The sequence below is a fragment of the Emydura macquarii genome, unplaced genomic scaffold, assembly GCF_026122565.2.
Source record: "Emydura macquarii macquarii isolate MOO-44397 ecotype Brisbane River unplaced genomic scaffold, CSIRO-AGI_Emac_v2 contig_306, whole genome shotgun sequence".
Taxonomy (NCBI): domain Eukaryota; kingdom Metazoa; phylum Chordata; order Testudines; family Chelidae; genus Emydura; species Emydura macquarii.
The window spans coordinates 37,456-55,038 of record NW_027130443.1 but is presented as its reverse complement, the minus strand read 5'-3'; positions in this window follow the sequence as shown (position 1 = coordinate 55,038).

Here is a 17,583-nt window from a genome sequence, read left to right as displayed (position 1 = left end):
CCAGGACCTGGCTTCGATCGGCGCCCGGCTCGCCACCACCTCCTGTAACACCCGGCCCCATGGTTTCTTTATCTCTTGCCCTCGCTCAGCACCGCAGCCGCAGTGCTCCGGCGCCTCCGGCGCTTGGCCCTCCCGGAGCTGAACGCCTGCCGCGCCTCGGTTGCTCTCGACCGGCCCTGCCAGCTGACGGCTCCTTCTGCCAGTTTTATGGAAGGCGAACGAAGGTGCCGAGCGCCCCGATTGCAGGTGTCCGATCTGAGCCTGTATTTCCCAGAGCGGTGCCTGGTTCGGACGGCGATTTGTCAGCCTCCCAACCCAAGCCGGGTTTTTCATCCTGGTGTAGACGTCCCCATGGTCGATCCTGAAGCCGCGAACGTCTAGTCCCACCGGCCGGCAGATCGTGCTGGGCCTTTGGCGGCTGGATCAAAGAGCCCGGCGTTAAACGCTTGTTCCCCGGGTAGATTTTTGTAGGCAGGGATCGCCGGCGCCCCTTCATTACGTCAAAAGGATTTAGCTTCCGGCGTCTCTCGCTCCGCGGCCGGTTTTCTCACCCCTAAACCGTTCATGCGGCTGTTCTCTGCCCCCACTGCAATTGACCCATGTCCTGGGGGCAGCGGGACCGAAGCCAGGTGGCCGGCCGCGGTCGCACCAGGGCCAAATCTGGAGGAAAATCCCCTCTCTGCTCCAACTGCAGATTCCTCTTGGGGTCCTGGCTTTCCAGGATGGAGACCCCCCCGCCTCTTTGTCTCGGAAATCTGGCCCACCTTCTTTGTTCCTAGATGGTAACGTTTACACTGAGCCGGATTAAAGTGGATTGTTGCTCGGTCAAGGAGGCCCAAGCGAGCGAGCCAGGTGGCTCCAAATCGGTGACCCGGCCTTTCCGTTATTTCCCACTTCCCCCGAGCCACTGCATCCTCTGCTAACTTTCTCGGCAACTTGGTGGGCTGGGGGGAAACCAGCGTGGGGCTACCTGCCCGGATCATGCCCGTGCCCAAGGCGGCTCAACTCCGAGACCCCTTTCACATCCGCCCTGACCTCTGCCGCTTGCGCCACCGGAGTCGTTGACGGCAGTAGTAGGTTGTTATCCCCTCCATGGAGTGGCGCTAGAGAGGGTGGCCAGTGGGTTTCATGGAGGGTCCCTCCCACGCTCTGCCCTCCCATCCCCTCCGTTACCAGGCCCTTTGCCCCGCTCTGCTCCCTCTGTGCTCCAGATTGGTGGCTCCATGTCGCCCAGGTGCCCGCTGGACAGCTGCCCCCCAACTCCTCCATCCAGCTCACCCCATACACCCCTCGGGCAGGGCTGCGCCTGTTCACTCGGCACCCTCCGCTCCATGGGAGCCCGTGTCTGCCCCGTCTCGGGGCCTGGCCTGGGGCTAGTGCCAGGGGCTCCTCCCTGCAGCTGCTCAGCTCGCACCAGGGTCTTCCGAGCTCCTGCCCAGCCAGCTAGGGGTCAACCCCTACACACACTGACACAACCCACACACACTGACACAACCCACACACACAGGACCCCCTCCCATGCCCTCACATACGGACACAACCCACACACTGATTCCCCCCCCACACCCTCACACAGACACAACCCACACACACAGACCCCCCCATGCACCCACACACTGATCCCCCACTGACCCCTCCACACTGATACAATCTCCCCCATGCCCTCACACACTGACACAACCCACACACACACACAGATCCCCCCACGCACTCACACAGACACCCTCCCACACTGATCCCCCTTGTTCTCTTGCCCTGACACAACCCTTCCACAGAACTCCCCCCACTTATCTCCCCACACAGACACAGCCCACACACACTGATGTCCCCCTCTGACCTCCCACCACTGATACGACCCGCACATAGAGCCCCCCTCACTGACACAAGACCCCCAAACACTGACCCCCCCACTGAAATAACCTCCTCGCAGACCCTCCCATACTCTCACACATGGACACAACCCCTCACACCTCACCCAACCTCTCTCACCCAGACCTTCGCAACTCAACACACAGACTGGAGCACCCCCCCCAAAACACACACACACCTGTCGCACACATGCAGCCCCCCCATCCACGCTCCTCTCCCCCATACAACAGGGGCACCCACAACCGCACATGCCCCAGCTCCATCACACATCCCATTACACCCCCTCCACACACACATAGCCCCACGCTCTCCAAACGCACAGGTACCCTCCTTCCCCCAGAACTCCCCCACCTGTACCCTGGACACACACACACACACACACAGCTTCCTCCGGCACCTAACACACAACCTGCTTTTCACGCAACCTCCATGCACAGCCTGCTCTGCATACACCCCTGCCCTACACACAAACACACACACACACCCCTGCCCTACACACACACACACACACACACACACCCCTGCCTTACACACAAACACAGCTGCCTACCTCCACCCACGGCTCCCGGCCAGCACCTCCTGCACGTGCAACCCCCCATTCAGCCCTATGGCCCGCCTCCGTCTACACTACTCTATGCACCACCTACCTTCTCTCCCCTGCCCTCCCCAGTACCCCCCATCCCCCCATCTACCCTTGGGCTCCTGGCCCCCCATCAGCCACCGTCTCCCTGCCTCCCCCGGCACCCCTGTCCGCTCACAGCTTTCCCTTGGGGCCCGTCTGTGTGGCTCAGCTGCCCCCCCAGCGGGTCTCTTTTTACCCCCCTCCCTCCCGCACAGGGTCCTTAAGCTGATTAGCTCTGCAAAGACATAGGGTGAGGCTTACGGTGTAAAAAAAAACCTTCCCCGGCCCCATCCGCAGGCGCTGACAGCCCCAGCCACACGCCACGCAGACCTGCGGCTCTCGGGGGGCCCGGCCGGCTTGGGGGACCCACGCCCAGAGGCCAGATCTGCGGGACTCGGAGCTCTGCGGTGTGGGCGCCCCCTTAGCCCGGGGACCCCCCCCAAGACTGAGCAGCACCCCCTGGGATTTGCCCTTCTCCTTCACTGCTTTCTTCACTCACTCCCCGGTGGGGATTTGCCTGCCTCCGGGGCCTGGAATTTCAGAAGCGCAGAGCCAGGTAAGGGGGCAAGGAATCTGGGGTGTGGTGGGGCGGGGCTGGGAGGCCAGGACTCCTTGGTTCTCTCCCCAGCTCTGGCAGGGGAGTTGGGGCTAGTGATTAGAGCAGGGGGCGGGCTGGGGGGCCAGGACTGGGTTCTCTCCCCAGCTCTGGGAAGGGGAGTGCGGTCTAGTGGTTAGAGTGAGGGGGGGCTGTGGGGCCAGGACTCCTGGGTTCTTTTCACTGACTCTCTGGTTTTGCCTAGGAAAAAAGATGGGGGGAGGGGTCCCTGCGTCTCGCGCTGGTTGAGTACTTTGGATGCGCCCCCCTGACCACTCTTGGAGGGTGCAATCTAGGTGGGGGGGGGGGGGCAGCAGAGAAGGGTCTTGGGGCCGGGAGGCGCGGCATGAAGGGGGGGGGGACAGCGTGGGGAGCTGTCTGCCTTGGGGGAAGAAAGCCCATTGCTGGAAGCTGGGCGGAGCAGGGGGGGCGATAGAAGGGAGGGGCCGATCCTGCCCTCCGGGTGGATGGAGGGGGCTGGCTGCAGTGGATTAGCCAAGCTCAGGCCTGTCCGTCTCTCTAAGCGGCTCTGGCGGACCCCAGGGTGGGGGGCGGGGGGGTCAGGCGTGGCCTGGGGTGCGCAGGGTTAAACGCAAAAGCCAATTAGTTGCACACACACTTCCCGTGCTGGGAAAGCGGCCAGCCCTCTGCGAGGTAGAGCTGGGCGCCCTGGCCTGGGCGGGGGGGTGGGGAGAGGCAGGTGGAAGGGCGAGGAAGGCCTGTAGGATTGTTGCACAGGACAGCACACGGGGTGATGGGGACCACACACCCAATGCAGGGGGGTCCCTACCCCACGGCTCTGCCCCACATGGAGCCCACGGCTGGCCCTGAGCTTTAGCTTTGTACTCTGGGAGCTGTCCTGCTGCTTGACCCCAAACATGAACAAATCACTGGTCATTTGTTGTAGGGTCACTTGGGAGCTCTGGGACTGTGTGTGCAGGTGTGTTATTGTAGGGTGTCTTGGGGCGCTGGACCCCTTGGTATGAATTGTGCCCTACAAGTACTGGCCCATGGGGTGAGGTGAGGGGGTGCTAGCCCAGGCCCTCACTTCTGTTGGTTTTTACAGCAGAGATGTAGGGGCACCATCAGCCAATCGGCTACCGGAGCACTATGTGGGAGCATCCCTTGCATGGGGTGTAGGTTGCATTGTGTGTGTGTCCCTAGGGCCACTGTGGTACCAGTCCGTCTCTTTACTGATCCCCAGCAGGCATGGGTGTGCCAGCCCCTGACAAACCAACAGTGGCTCCACAGCTCACGCCAGGCCCCTGGGTCAGTCTTTGTTGTGTCAGCCATCACGGGGCCTGTCACGTAGGCCCATGTGAGCAGGTGCGATTGTGGGTCACTGACACGGCCTGTGTATGCGTGCATGCGTGTCTCTGTACATTGGTGTGCGATTGTGCTTCTGCATCGGTGGGCATCAGTTTTTTGTGTGTGGTTGTGTAGCACAAAACCTGCGTGCGTGCGTGCATCTTCCTCCAGGAGCCACTGCAGAAGTTTGCAAGCATCTGAGAGGCCTGTAAGAAATATTGTCAGGTAGTTTACAAATCCTAATAGTCTCTAAACTGGAGTTGGGTGGATTTTTTTTCCGCTGAATCGTAAATTCCCCGCACCCCTCCATGTGTTTTTGGCTCGATCGAATGATTCATGAATTAGGATCAAATCTGACAAATACTGTTGGCCAAAAAAGAATTGGATTTTTGTGTTTTAAAGTCAAAATGGGTCATTTTGGCTGCTTGGAAAATGAAACCTTTTGCCTTGGCATTGTGAAATGGGGTTTGCCTTTGATATTTAGCTTTTTATAAAAACAATTAAAGGGCGAAAAACATGCCGAAAATGACCCGAAATTAAATAAAAACCAAAAGAAATTTTGTTCGGGCAAGAAAAACAAATTCTGTTTCCGTTCGAACCAAACTGAGTTTTTCTTTCAGTTCAATTCCCGACTGAAAAATCCACCATGTGCTCAGCACTGCTGTGAATTGATTCAATATCTTTGGCCACGGGCAGCTCTGTACCATGGTTACCTTTCTTTGGTTGGACTGTAACCCGCTGGAAATTGGTGAGTGCTCTGTATTTGGCAGTGCGGTCTCGCCCGCTTCCTCTTGGTTTTGCTCTGTTTTAGGTTAATTTCCCCGACTCTGTCTAGCAGACAGCGAACGTTGCAGTTGTGATCTGCCCCAGCTCTCACCATGATGCTTCTGCATCACTACGTTAGAAAGTCATCAGCTCTGGTGCTGATGCTGGCTGGTCCTGTTAGCAACATTGGTTGGTGTCGTTGAAATCCTTCCGGTGCAGGCCTGGTCCCAAATGGCATTCTCCCCCAGCGGTCTCAGCCTGCTGCTGTCCAGAAGACAGGGAAATTGCTGCTTTCCCCACCCGCCAGTGCTTGCCAGTATCCATCTTTGTGTCAAGCAGAGAATATCTTTCTTTTGCCAAATCAGGGACTATTTCATCCCCTGGTAGCATCTGTTGGCAAATGTGTCACTTGCCTGGCTTCCCAAAAGCTGCTACGTTGCATCCCTGATGTTGTGGGCTCGGTGATTTTACAGTGACCTCTCCTTTTCCCGTTTGCTTTATTACTCCCATTGTTTTGTGTCTTAGTGCAATGGGTCCTCAGGGAGGCAGGCATAAGAACAGCCATACTGGATCAGACCATTGGTCCATCTAGCCCAGTGTCCTGTCTTCAGAGAGGGGCTGGTGCCAGGTGCTTCAGAGGGAACGAACAGAAAAGGTCAATTATCGAATGATCCATCCCCTGTCATCCACTCCCAGTTTCTGGCAGTCAGAGACTAGGGACACCCAGAACATGTGGTTGCATCTCTCACCATCTTGATGGATCTATCTTCCAGGAACTTCTCTCATTCTTTTTTGAACCCTGTTATAGCTTTGACCTTTACAACATCCCCTGTCAATGAGTTCCACAGATTGACTGTGTGTTGGGTGAAGAAATTCTTCCTTATGTTGGTTTTAAACCTGCTGCCTGTTCACTTCAGTGGGTGACCCCTGGCTTGCGTGTTATGTGAAGAGTTAAATAACACTTTGCTTGCTCCACACCAGTCATGATTTTATAGACCTCTATATTATCCCCTCTTAGCTGTGTCTCTTCCACGCTGAACAGTCCCAGTCTTTTTAATCTCTCCTCTTACAGAAGCTGTTCCATCCTGTCCCTGTATCTTTTCCAGTTCTAATATATCCTTTTTGAGATGGGGTGACCAAATCTGCATCGGTTTTTGTGTGTGGTTGTGTAGCACAAAACCTGTGTGTGTGTGTGTGTGTGTGTGTGTGTGTGTGTGTGTGTGCGTGTGTGTGTGTGTGTGTGTGCGCGCGCGCGCGCGCATCTTCCTCCAGGACTGCTGCAGAAGTTTGCAAGCATCTGAGAGGCCTGTAAGAAACGTTGTCAGGTAGTTTACAAACCCTAATAGTCTCTAAACTGGAGTTGGGTGGATTTTTTTCGCTGAATCATAAATCCCACGCACCCCACCCATGCATTTTTGGCTGGATCAAATGATTCGTGAATTAGGATCAAATCTGACAAATAATGTTGTCAGAAAAAGAATTGGATTTTTGTGTTTTAAAGTCAAAATGGGTCGTTTTGGCTGCTCGGAAAATGAAACCTTTTGCCTTGGCATTGTGAAATGGGGTTTGTCTTTGATATTTAGCTGGTATGGGCATACCATGGATGATACTGGCATTATGGTACTTTCTGTCTTATTATTGATCTCTTTCCTAATGGTTCCTAACATATTTTTGATTGCTGCTGCTCATTGAGTGGATGTTTTCTCAGAACTAGCCACAATGCCTCCGAGATCTCTTTCTTGAGTGGTAACAGCTAATATAGACCCCGTCATTTTGTATGTAGAGTTGGGATTACGTTGTCCAATGTGTGTTACTTTGCATTTATCAACATTGAATTTCAGCTGCCGTTTTGTTGCCCAGTCACTGCAGTTTATGTCTTTTGTAAACTGCTCTGGACTTGAATAACTTGAGTAATTTTGTATTGTCTGCAAATTTTTCTACCTCACTCTTTACCCCTTTTTCCAGATCATTTATGAATATGTTGGACAGCACTGGTCCCAGGACAGGCCCCTGGGGGACCTCACTATTTACCTCTTTCCATTCTGAAACTGACCATTTATTCCTACCTTTGTTTCCCATCTGATCTCTGAGAGGACCTTCTCTCTTATCCCATGACTGCTTACTTTGCTTAACCGCCTTTGGTGAGGGACCTTGTCAGAGGATTTTTGAAAGTCCAAGCATACTATATCCAATGGATCACCCTTATCCAATGGCTGTTGACATCCTCAAAGAATTCTAGTAGATTGGTGAGGCATGATTTCCCTTTACAAAAGCTGTGTTGACTCTTCCTCCAACAAATCATATTCATCTCTGTGTCTGATAATTCTGTTCTAGTTTCAACCAATTTTCCTGGTACTGAAGTTAGATTTACTGACCTGTAATTGTTGGGTGCCATCCTGGCTGAATCCTTTGGTCTGTTTCCAGGTGGATCGTGCCTGGTAGGTATCACAGACCTTCGACTTCGTCGGGGTGATCTTTTAGCAGCTTTGTGGCAGGTGACCATGACTTGATGTGTCTTTTACCTCAGTTGGGTGAATCAGTTGCCCCAGGTTTAGGGCCAGGAAATCATGTGTTTCAGCTGTGAGCAGCGGTATCTGTTCCAGCCTGGAGACTTTTCCGTTCATTTGCATTGTCACAATGGCATTATCGGACAATTTTCTTTTCGCTTTGGTTGCAATTTTGCTTTCTTCCCATGCACAGAGCTGAGGGAATCCTTGCAGCCTCGTGCCACAGCCGGCTCTTGGATGATCAGGGCTAGTGCTCCGTGCTCCACGGCTAATTCCTGCCACTCCACCTGCGTTCAAATAGGGGGCTGGGATCAATCAGGGGCCATGAGGGAAGTTGTCAATCTGCCCTTCCAAGGCGGTACTTCCTGCGGCGTTGATCTCCTACCATGGCTGCTGGGTCCCATGCCCTAAATGCCAAATAGATAATGGCGCGTCAGCAAACTGCCTGTTGGTTTCTTTGCGTCTCTCTCGTCTTGGCATCTGGCATGAGTCAGAGCTTTGCAGCCCTTTTCTTTTTGCTGCCTTGCCCCGCGTTAATATCACACACACGTTAAATCTCATCCTCTGAGTCACTGTTGGCTTCCGTGGGTTGGGCCGTATTTTTTTCCCTTTACTTCTCCTGGCTGCCGGCTTTGGGGTGACGATTAGGCTACACAGGTCACCTGGGGCGTTCTCCCATGATTGTGCGTTTCTCTGCAGGCCCCACGGGTCGTCTTTTGCGTTTAGTTTAACACCCTCTGCTTGTATTCGGGCGTCAGCGTTGATGCAAATTTGGGGGTGATTTTTCCCTGTGTGTTTTCATGCTGTCCCTGGGTTACTGGGCTGAATCGCCTCTAGGCCTCGTGCTCCACGTGTGTTCTGCATTCGGCAGGGGCTTTGGGTCTGGGCTTTGCACGTGTCTGCAGCTCTTGGCCGTGGTAAGCTGGCCTCTCTGAGTTTTCTCGCGCCAGCACCCGCATCTTTTCTCCCAATTATTCCCCGATTGCGAGATAGTGTCTCTTTGGGGTCACACTCTGCATTGCTGATGTCGGTCGCCATGCCAGAGGGGCCCCCCTCATGACATACTGGGGTTCCCCATTCTCCCCTATGCCCCTCCTTCCTCATTTCTTTTCTTTCTTTCTGGGAGAAGAGGCATTCAGGAAGGACAGGCCGAGCTGAGCTGTGGGTGATTTTGCTGCTGGGAGACGTCTGTGGTTCCCCCGATGCTTTGAGCTCTAGACAATCGCAGAGTCGCTTGAAGCTGAAGTTGCCAGTGGCTGTATATATCCTCGTTTTTTTACCCCCTACCCGTTTTCCCAATTTCCCCTCAAATGAAGAGGCCCATAGATGCCTGGAGTGGTCCCCGAAATTTTGGAACAGGTCGGGGGTGCCATTTGAAAGCGGGACGCAGCGCTCTCCCCGGACAGAGAAGTGCCGTGCAGTTGAGTGCAAGGCTGAAGAGTTCACGATCGTTCGGAGTTGGACGTCCGGGCAGTTTGGCGACGCGCTGATCGATCGTGTCTCCGGATCCTCGGTCCTGCTTGGCGAGGAGCTATACAGACACCTGGTGCTCCTCTTTTCCGCTGTCGTCACGTAGTCCAGAGTGACTCTCGACTCTTGAGTGACGCAGGCCAGAGAACTGCCACCCAAATACATTTCTAGAGCAGATCTTCTAGAAAAGAGCCAATCTTGGTTCAAAAAAATCCACCGCGCCCCTTGATTAATTGTCCCAATGGTCAATCACTCTCTCTCTCTTAAAAATGGGCACCTGATTTACAGTCTAAATTCCTTTAGTTTTGACTGCCAGCCATTGGATCATCTTAGACCTTTCTCTGCCTGACTGAAAAGCCTGTTATTAAATATTTGTTCCCCACAGAGGTACTTGGAGATGCTGATCCAGTCACCCCGTAAATTTCTCTTTGTTGAGGTCGAGCTCCTGGCGTTTATCACTGATAAGGCCGGTTTTCTCACCCTTTAATCATTCCTGCGGCTGTTCTCTGACCCTTCTGCAACGGAGCCACGGCCTTCTGGAATCGGGGGGGACCAGAAACAGAGGCAGCAGTGGTTGCACCAGGGCCAAAACCAGATGTAAAATAAGCTCTTGACTCCTACTCCAGATTCCCGTGTTTATGCGTCCTGGACGCCGTGTTGCACCGGGAGCTTGCAATCAGCTGATTATCCACTGCGCCTCCTACCCCCAGGAGAGAGTCCCCCAGCCTGTACATCTGGCCTGCCTGAATGTATTTGCCTCAAGCTGCTTTCGTTTCGGACTTTTTTTCCTTAATGGGTTGGAAAGGCTTTGTGGACTCCGCTGGGGTTGGACGCAGCTCCTCCTGACTTTGTGGATGCCTGTCGGAGCAGCTGGCCGGAAATAGCCTCGTCTTCCCTTTGCGATGCTAAAGACGGTCCCCTCCCGTGGCGTCGGGAGGTCGGACCGGCAGGCACCTCATGAATCGTTGAGTCCAGGCCCCATCTCTCCCCGGCGCCATCCTTGTCCTTCAGCCTGGCTCCCCCAGCCTCAGCTTGTCAGATCACCTCTCAGTTCGGTCCCCGTGGCTGTCACGGAGCTGGGGCCCGCCTCGGACAGGCGAGGTCTCACCGGCGCCTTGTCTGATGGTACTTACCATCGCTCTCACTGCTGGAAACACCTCACCTGCTGCATCGGAGGCTTGCCTTTGCCGGGGACCATGGGGATCCCCGCCGCATCGAACCGCTGCGCCCCCGGCTTTGCTCTTCCTCCAGCGTCTCCTGGCCGTGGCTCTGGTTCGCGCCAACGGCCATGCTAATTGCGTTTGCTTTGGCTGGCCGCTTGGCACGGCGCTGAGTTTCCCGTCCCCACCCCTCCCGGTCTGCGGCGACCGTCAGATGTTGTTCCTTCTTGCACACGGGCTGGCCGGGCTCCCGTCCCGTTCCCAGGCCTTTCCCAAGATCAGCGACACTCAGACCTCAGTGTTTCAGGAGCCAAATTAGTGATCAGCCAAAAGAGCCGCACTGGGGTGAATTCATCATTTCGTTGCCTGCCGGGCTGTGTTTGCACGTTTAAACATGGTGGCGGGGGAAATCGTGGGGTTTTGTACTATATGGGTGGTTCTTGCTGCAAATAAATTCATAACTTAGTGCAGGCCGATAAGTCGACTGGGGAATAAGGTTGTGACAGCGTCCTGGGCGGGTCAGTCGCTTCGCTGGGTGGGTAATTCAGTCGCACTGCGTTTTAACGTCCTGGGCTGCAGAGAGCTGCGGGAGACGCAGTTCAGGGCTGCGGGCGGCTCACGAGCCGCGGGCTGAGTGTCACAGCCCTAAAGTTAAGCCAGCGCAGGGCTGTAACGCCGCCTTATGTGCAGCTCGCTCTTGGACCTGGGTGTGTCCTGAATCTACAGGAGTGTGTGTGTGTGTGTGTGTGTGTGTGTGTGTGCGCGCGTGTGTGAGAGAGTGTCCTGGCTCTATGGGGTGTGTGTGTGTGTGTGTGTGTGTGTGTGTGTGTGTGTCCTGGCTCCACAGGGGTGTGTGTGTGTGTGTGTGTCCTGGTTCTACGGTGTGTGTGTGTGTGTGTGTCCTGGCTCTATGGGGTGTGTGTGTATCCTGGCTCCACAAGGGGGTGTGTCTGAGTGTGTGTGTGTGTCCTGGCTCTATAGGGGTGTGTGTCTCTGTGTATGCCTGTCTGTCTTCGAGTGCGAGTCTTCTGTCTCTATGGGTGTGTGTCTGGGCACTACAGTGTGTGTGTCCCCGTTCCCTGGCTCTATAGGGGAGTGCATGTTTGTGTGTCCTGGATCCACAGTGGGTGTGTGTGCATGCACGTGTGTGTGCCCCCGGCTCCATGGGGTGGGTGCACGCTGGGCAGGGCAGACGCATGTGTTCACCCCATAGATACGATCTCCCCCCTCTTCCTAGTGCCTCTGGAATGCCCCGTTGCCCCACGGCAGGGTGAGATCCGTCCTACCCCATTGGCTCCAGCCAGACCCCTTGGTAATCACGGGGCAGCCCCCACCCCTGCATGTCCATCGCCTGGGCTGGCGGGGTCCTGCCTGGGGATGGGGGTGGATGTGGGAGGGGCTCTCTTCTCTGTCTAGTGGGGGCACCCCAAGGGGCTGGTTCTGCCCAGGCCCAGCTCTGTACAGGGGTCAGGGTCCTGTCCGTCCCCACACCTCTCCCACTGTCCGTCCATGCCCCCATTCCCCTTTCTCCATCTGTCTGTCCATCCCCCAAACCTCTTTTTCCATCCGTCCATCCATCCACACCTCTTCATCTGTTTCTCCGTCCGTTCATCCATCCTTCCCCCCACTCCTCTTTCTCCATCCATCCATCCACACCTCTTTCTCCGTTTGTCCATCCACCCAGTAATGAAGAAGAAATGCCATATTGCTGCTAAGGACTCGGTACCAGAGACTTCAAGATCCTCGGCGCAGAAGCCGAGTGGTTGTGCTCTAGCTCCAACATGGTGTACGGTACCACCGGAGTCGACTGTTAATGCGCCACTCGGAACGACACCTGCCAAGATCGGGTGTTCCTGTGGCCTCTTACGTAGACGACTGGCTGGTGAGAGGCCGGTCCAGGTCCCGGGTGCTGCCCGCTGGGCTGTGACCCAGTCCACCTTCAACGCGCTGGGGCTAACCAACGTGGTGCCATCGATCCTGACTCCTGCACGGGGAGGAGAATTCGGTGGGGTCACCCTGGCCTCTACCGGGGTTGGCCTTCCAAAAAACATGGACTTTCCTGCTCTAGCTCTATGGACGCCTCCTGTCACTCCAGGGCAAAATGGCCCCGTGCTTCCACGACCACGTGGCCACGGGCCCACGTGTGGGGCGGCACGTTGGCTGGGAAGTCTTCATGTGTTCACTCATCCGTCATCGTACAGACGTAGTGGGTCACGTGGCTTCTCTGGTCTTGTCCTCCCTGGACTGGGGGACAGAATCTCGAATGTTTGTGTGGGGGGTCCCCTCTGCTCCGCCATATAAAAACAGTCACCTTAGTCACAGAAGTGTTGGTCTTACGTCGAGGGGCTCGCTTGGGTCCCGTTGCAGATGCAAGGTCTCTGGTCTACCCAAGGTCTACAGCTCTGTAGAAATGTCCGAGACCGGCGAGCCATCCGTGTGGCCTTCCTTCCACATATCCAGGAGACAAAGGATCGGTCAGGGCCAACAGACAATGCAGCAGCCACGCGAACGAGCCTGATCAACGTGATTCTGCCTCGGGAATTCTGCCTCCCACTGCGCCATCTTCCACCACTCCAGCGACGATGCCAGAGCCGGCCGGGCGGCCCTCCAATCTCTGTTCAATCAGACGTCGAGCCCATCTCCCGTCAGAGTGGCCTGCTGTGGAACGGACGCGTGCAGTCGCTTGATGAAGAAATGGTAGCTAACCTTGTTTCCCGGAAACGGTTGTTCTTCGAGGTGTGTTGCCACGCGCCCGTCTCCAGGACCGTCCCGCCTTCCCCTCTCTATCCTGGGCTTGCTAGTGGGTGACGGCTCACGCCAACGTTTCCTCGTCCGTCGCTGGATGCGGCTGTCGTGCTTCCAACCGCGCTCCAGAGCGGAGGATTTTTGATTGTTTCAGGACCTGTCGTGGAAACGCCTCCAGTTCCTATTGAGGAAATCCAGGTGTCCCAACCCTGGATATTTTCCATGCCTCCGCTTCGACGAGTATTTCACTTCCGATTACTGAGCTCTTCTAGAGCCGGCCAACATGACCTGGCCCACTTCTGCCACGGCACCCACAAGATGGGCCATACTGGGTCAGGCCAATGGTCCTTCTAGCCCAGTGTCCTGTCTTCCCACAGTGACCAGTGCCAGGTGCTTCAGAAGGAATGAAGTGATCCATCCCATTGGCCATTCCCAGCTTCCAGCAAACAGAGTTTTAAGGACATCCTGAATGTGGGGTTGCATCCCCACCCATCGTGGCTAATAGCTCTTGACGGACCTCTCCTCCAGGAACTCGCCTTGTTCTTTTGTTTTGAACCCACTTATCCTTTTCATCTTCACAACGTTTCCTGGCAACATGTTTCCCAGGTTGACCGTGCGTTGGGTGAAGAAGTCCTTCCTTTCGTCTGTTGGCTGCTAATTCATTTCATGGGGTGACCCCTGGTTCTTGAGTTACATGGAGGGGTAAATAACGCTTCCTTGTCCACTTTCTCCACACCATTCATGATTTTATAGCTCTCCATCATATCCTCCCCTCAGTCGTCTCTTTTCCAAGCTGAAAAGTCCCAGGCATTTTCAATCTCGCCTCAGATGGAAGCTGTTCCATCCCCCCAATCACTTCTATTACCTTTCTCCATCTTTTTTTCCAATTCTAACACATCTTTTTTGACATGGAGCGACCAGAACTGCACACAGTATTCAAAATCTGGATTTACATCGAGGCATTATGATATTTTTGGTCTTATTATCTATCCCTTTCTAGTGGTTCCTCACATTTTTTTAGCTTTTTTGATGGCCGCTGCGCATTGAGTGGAAGTTTTCAGAGAACTATCCACCATGCCACCGAGATCTTTCTTGATTGGTAATGGCTAATTTGGGACTCAGTTTTCCCAAGTGCATTACCTTGCGTTTATTTACGAGCCAGCAAAAAATACTTACATCCTGGATTTGGACTTTTTATTCCCACGTGCAACACCCAATTGCTTGGTTGTGGAGGCAGTTGATGAGGATCAGGAGCGTCTCGATCTTCTTGGTCGCCAAAGCTGCTACTCTGCAACGTGACAGTCCAGGACAGCGAATCACCAGGGGCTCGCGGCAAAACAGTACTCCAAATTTAACACCTTGACTGACTATTTGCCATGGAAGCACCACGCCACCCTGAAGGAAGGTCAGCTCTTGGCAAAGACGCCTTCGCAGGCCTTTTTAGGTGCAGCCGCTATTCCAGCCTGGTCCGTTTCCACCACCCTCCTGATGCAATGGGTGTCTTGGCTCCGGTTTTCTGGCTTCGCTAGGGAGTGAAGAAAGGCCACTTTCCGGGGTTGCAAGTTATTTCCAGACTCTACAGACGATTCCCTTCACCCTCGGAAAGATTCGAGGACAAATCTCACACAACACACAGACCTCGCACCGCTCACTCGGCTGTTTTCCATGGCCCACATGAGCCTCCGGCCAAGACAGGCCAAAAAAGAAGCCGGCTACGGCCGCGGCGATTTCATCCAAGCAGCCAGCCCTTTATTCCATCCATTTCACCTCCATCCACCCCCGCTTTCCCCATCCCTTTTCAGGGACCCGTCGCCTGATCAATTGCTTCATTAAACTAAACAGACTGAGCGCCTGGGCTAGCTGATGTGCCGAAGTTTGGAGACGCTCCTAATGTTTTCTCCGAGTGTGTGTGCCTCAGTTTCCCCCATATGTTACTCATGTGTTTCGGTGATGGCACCCCAGGTGTGTGAGTGTTGCAGAGGCCACTGGAGGGCGGATGCGCCTTCCCCAGCTGTCTGTAGGTAGACCTAGACAGATTGTGGCCAGGAGGAGTGGCCACCTGGCCTGGGAAGGAGACAAATGAGCGGACGGCTGTGGGGGGGTGGCTGGCTGGAAGAGCCCAGGCCCCCATGCGGGGTTGGAGGCCGTAGGGTCCGTGAGTGGGGGCTCTGGGGATCTCCAGGTGGTCGCTGCTGTAACTTCTAATTAAGCTGCTAACGAAGTCTTGCTGCGCTGAGATCGTGAGAACTAATAAACCGTCCTGACTCCCACGCTGGCTGTGAATCGCTTCTGCCTGCGAGGCGGGGGGGCATGGCCCCTTTGGGGACATGTAGGAGCTCCCCGAGTCTCAGCCAGGGAGAGCTCGGGCAGGGCAGGGGGGCTGGACCCCCCTGAGGCCAGAGTCAGGAGGAGGCGGCACTGGGGGAGGTGTGCAGCAGACTCTGAGCCCCTGACTGACTGGCTGTGCCCCACGTGCTTCCAGAGCCCCGCTCCTGGGGGGCCTCCGTCAGAGCTGACTTTTGTGGGTAAAGCTGTGTCGCGTAGACCAGGCCCAAGGGACGTTAATCATCCCGGTGGCTTTTCTTTGGACTGTTCTCCAACTGATTCCCCGGCTCTCCTGGAACGGTGAACGCCCAAAACTGGAGGCAGGGTCCCAGCCGTGGTGGCCCCAGGGCCCCGCTACGAAGGGAATGGAGCCGATCTGGTTCCTTTGTGATTCGGCAACATCCGTCTTGACTTGTGCACGCTCCTGGGCGCTGGGTACCTAAGGCCGGTGTTCGGGCTGGCTGGGGTGTGGGGCCATGGGGCTCTGACGGGAGAGGGGGGGGACACAGAAGAGGCGGGGCTTCAGGCAGAAGGGGGCACCATTTAGGGCACCATTTAGGGGCACCTTTAGGCCCCATTTGTGTCCTAGCCCCTGTACAGCTAGCGGTGAGTGGAGAGTCAGGTATGGAATCGTAGTTCTGCCCCTGATGTGGGGGCGTAATGGGCACACAGGACTACGCGGGGAGGTCAGGTTAGTTGGGATCTGACTGTCCTGGGTCAGGGGGAGGGGAGCTGTGGTGGTGAGTCAGCTGTTGCAGCGTAGCGGGATTTAGAGAGATCTGTGCCCCATGGCTGGGAGTTAGAGGAAAATGGGTGAACTGGCCGGTGGGTCGGTGGCCGTGTTCCCTGCTGGCTGGTGGCATCTGCCCGTTGCCCCAGGGACCATCCCCGGTGTCGCCCCAAATGAGAAGGTGGAGATGCCCCATCACGCCCCGTTATGACAAATGCAGGTAGGTCCGGCCGGCCGATTCTCTTCCCACCCGAGCAAGGGGTGTCTGCCTCCAGCCCTGCTGTGCTAGCGTCTGCTGGGAAAATCCAAGCAGTTTTCCCACAATGCATCACCCGGCGTGAAGCCCACACTGAGTAATGCATGCTGGGAAAAAAATCCAAGCAGTTTTCCCACAATGCATCACCCGGCGTGAAGCCCATGCTAAGCAATGCATGCTGGGGGAAAAATTGAAGCAATTCTCCCACAGCACCTCAGCCAGCATGAAGCCCACACTGAGCAATGCATGCTGGGAAAATCCAGGCAGTTCTCCCATAGCAGAGCAATGCATTGTGGGACGCACAAAGAGCTGAGAGCTCTGGCTGATGGGATGGGTCCCTGGTGGCTCTGGGGTCCTCACAGACGCCCCTTTTGCAATCAGGCTGGGCAGCACAGAGAGCAGGTCTGGCAGCCTCAGAGTTGCGTCTCGTGTTCCTAATGCTCATGCTTCAGGGCTTCAAGCTGGCCACCGGCAAGGGTCAGGAAGGGTCTCCCCCTGCCCCGGTGAATCCTGGTGTTGTTCGTGTGTCTGCGTGCTTGAGCTCAGCCACCACTGCAGATGAGACACGGCAGGGGGGCTGGTGCACTGAGCTGGTCCGGAGCATCCTCACGCCAGCTGCCTGGCCGGTGGGGCTGGCTCACAGGCTCAGGATCCAACCGATGGCCTGATCTGGGCCGGAAGGGAGTTTTTCCCGGGGTCAGCTTGGTGCTCCCTACCTTACCCTGACTGTCTCCCCTCCTAGCTGCCAACGGGCCCTTCCCTGCCTCACCCGAGAGCTGACCACGGTCTCTGCTGACCCCCACCCATCCCTCCGTCCCGCCCCACCTTGCCCGGGGCCTCCTCCCTCTCCCCCCGCCCCAGGCCCATCCATATGGGGCAGGCAACAGGCAGGCCGGAGCGGCTGGAGGTGCCCCCACATGTGGCTTCACACCTAATGCGACCGGGCAGCTGGGGCCAAGGGGTTAATCCTGGTTTAGTTCAGATAGCAGCTTAGGATTGGCAAGAGGGGGTGGGCGGGCGGGTGGGGGAGGAGGGGAGCAGGGCGGCACGTGGAGCTGTGATTTGGCTAATCCGGGCCGAGGCTGATGGGATTGGGTGGATTTAGGCCAGGACAGCTGTCCTCTCCCGCCACGACCCTCCCCACCCGTTCGGCCACGGAAATGTGCCCCATGGGGGCAGGGCAGGAAGGGGGCCCCGTTCCTGCACGGCAGGGCGGTGGCCTGCTGTCAAG